Source organism: Physeter macrocephalus, chromosome 11, assembly GCF_002837175.3.
Source record: "Physeter macrocephalus isolate SW-GA chromosome 11, ASM283717v5, whole genome shotgun sequence".
Taxonomy (NCBI): Eukaryota; Metazoa; Chordata; class Mammalia; order Artiodactyla; family Physeteridae; genus Physeter; species Physeter macrocephalus.
The window spans coordinates 59,536,073-59,539,416 of NC_041224.1; positions in this window are offsets into that span (position 1 = coordinate 59,536,073).

The window sequence follows — 3,344 nt, forward strand, 5'->3', positions numbered from 1 at the left end:
ACCCAATAAATGGCAGCTCCTTTCCTCCATTCTCCTTAATTCAAAAGCTGAGCCAAGAGAACCCCTCCTGGTCCCAGCTCCCCTGGAACGGGGCATTTCCTCTGTGCATGTAACTTTGAACAAGGGTGTGGTGTTGCATGCTCTAGAGCAGGGAGTGAGGGATGGCATTGGCCTCACCAGGCCCGCTCAGCAGCCCGAGGGGGTCTGAGCCACATCTGATCCTTGCATCCACACAGCATCCAGGCCGGCGGGGAGGAGGCCCACGCTGAACTGGGCTGAGGAAGTGAGGTCACAGCCTCGGACAGCAATTCGGAAGTTGGGAGAGTCCTGCCAGCCCCTGCCAGTCGCGGGGCCTTCCCAGAGCAGTTGTTCCTTGGTTTGGCTGGAATTTCAGGCAGGAGTGTTTAGCAGACGGCGGTGGGGCAAGTGTAAATTCTGGGGGCTGAGGCTACACTTTGCAGAGGAGTTTTCCTTTGTCAGCTTCCAGCCTCGAGCAAGGCCTTTCTGGGAGTGGGAGGCACCTCTCGGGTTGGAACAGGGCCAAGGGGACCTGGGAAGCAGCTTCTCCCAGGGTCCAGGGGAAAGAGTAGGTGCACCTCGTGTGCCAGGCACTTTACACAGATGTGGCCACTTTATGGTTCCAGCTGGATTCAATATGCAAGCAGAAATCAACTTCACTTTTTTTTTCCTGTCCTTTTTAGACTGTTCTCTTTCTTCCCATCCCTAAATAAAATCTCAGGTCTTGTAGCTTTTCTGGGCCTTTTTATTCTCTTAAGAGTTTCATTTCAGTAAATAGAAAATCTAGTCTAGTTTAATATCAAAACTCCAAGCTCTGGTTCCTCAAAAAACTAAAAATAGAAGTACCATATGATCCAGCAATCCCACTGCTGGGTATATATCCAAAGAAAACGAAAACACTAATTTGAAAAATTACATGCACCCCAATGTTCATAGTAGCATTATTTACAATAGCCAAGATATGGAAGCAACCTAATTGTCCATCAAAGGATCAATGGATAAAGAAGAGGTGGTATATATACAATGGAATACTACTCAGCCATAAAAAAGAATGAAATTCTGCCATTTGCAGCTACATGGGTGGATCATAATAAGACTATTATGCTTAGTGAAAAAAGTCAGACAGTGAAAGACAGATACTCTATGTTATCACTTAGATATGTTATCGCTCTGTGTAGAGTATAAAACAAATAAATGTGTATAACAAAACAGAAATAGACTCACAGATATAGAGAACAAACTAGTGGTTACCAGTGGGGAGAGGGAAGTCTGGAGGAGCAAGACAGGAGTAGGGGATTAAGAGGTACAAACAACCATGTATAAAATAAATAAGCTACAAGGATATATTGTACAGAACAGGGAATATAGCCGTTATTTTGTAATAACTTTAAATGGAGTATAGTCTATAAAAATATTGAATCACGATGTTATATACCTGAAACTAATATAGTATTGTACATCAACTGTACTTCAATAAAAAACAGACAAACAAAATAACTCCAAGCTCTGGTCTAATTAAGGCTTTTCCGCTCCTGTAGCTCAGCCCTACTCTAAGGTTCAGACATGGCAGTGGAAGCCATGGCCACTGCTTGGCTTTCTTCACTCCACCTCTGTCCCACTGGCCACTGCTTTGGCCCCTGCAGGGCAGGCACTGGAGTGGAGGAGAGGTGAGGGGCAGGAAAGGTCACCCACAACTGGCACCCTGGCATCACATCCTCTCACGTTGTACCCTGCTGTGCCCGTGCCTCTCTCTCCTCTGCTACTTACGACCCCCCTCAGCCCTGGGCTTTCAACTGCAGCGCCGTGTTAGACCCCTTCCCCCTTCCTGGTGTCATCTGCAGTGAAACCCAGTTGGGGACACCCCAGTTGGGCTGTCCTTGACCCGAAAGCAGTGGGATGCTCCCTCCCAGGGCAGCCCCCTCTCTCCCTGCTCCAGCCTGTCCAGCCAGCTTCTCACCTTTTGATTTCCTAGACAGGTGTGAGACACCACCCCTGTGTCCCCCAAACTCTCGGGTCACATATCAAATTTTCCAAGTGCCCTCTTGAAGCACTACCTCCCTTTGCCTGCATGTCTGGGGAAGACAGGACACACTTGCAACTCTCTTCAAAGAATTTCTCACAACTGTCCTCTTTCCATTCTACTCTTTGTTACCCTGGAGGTACTGGCAGAATGTTCTACAATCTCTTCGCTTGTCCCACACAGATGGCCCAGGCCCTTGCTTTGTGATGTGGAGGTTCTTGGCACCTATTGTGTTATCTCAGGGCTTTGGGGTGATGGCTGAGGTAGAGACAGCAAGTGCCCCATTGTAGCACCTTGTTAGGAGAGTTCCCTAGTGTAATGATCGAGATGGGGGCACGCCTGTTTCTTGAGTACTGTGTGCCAGCCACTATATTAAGCAGCTTAGATGCATTATTTCATAGCAATTCCTATTTTACAAAGGGAGGAATTGAGACTCAGAGAGGTTAAGTGACTATCCCCAAGGTCACAGAGCTGGTCGGTTATGGAGTTAGGATTTGAACCTGGACTCCCAGACCCAAGTTCACAGTGCGGTTCCTCTCCCCGCTGCCCGGCCCTGAGTCCTCTGCTCTAGCCACATCCTCTTTCTCCCGGTCGTCTAAGCACATCCTGTGCTTTCTCACTGTCCAATCTGCACTCCTGGAACGACCCCTGCCCCAGTCATATTCTTGAAGATCCAGTTAAAGCCTTACCCTCTCCATGAAGCTGTTCAAGGTAATTTCTCCCTCCCTGCATAAGAAACACTTCTGAATATAGTACTTATCCTGAACTGAGTTATTTTCATTCCCATACACATCTTTATGTTTTGTAAGTTTTTTATTTTTATTTTTACTTAGTTATTATTTTTGGCTGCACTGTGCAGCATGTGGGATCTTAGTTTCCCAACCAGGGATTGAACCCGTGCCCGCTGCAGTGGAAGCACAGAGTCCTAACCACTGGACCACCAGGGAATTCTGTAAGTTTGTAATGTAATTGCTTGCATTAAGTGCACAAGTCTTAAGCATACAGCTGATGAATTTTACACAGGTGATGCCTTTTTCACCACCACTGAGATCAAGGAACTCAAGAAGTCCCCTCACACCCCTTCACCGGCAGCACCTCCCCAAAGTACCACTAGTCTGACCTTTATCACATAGGTTCATTTTGCTGGCCTTTGATCTTCATATGAATGATATACAGTATTTCCTCTCTTATAACTGGTTTATTTCACCTGTAAGATTCACTTATAAGATTATTGTGTGTACCAGTCAGAATGGCCATCATCAAAAAATCTACAAACAATAAATGCTGGAGAGGGTGTGGAGAAGAG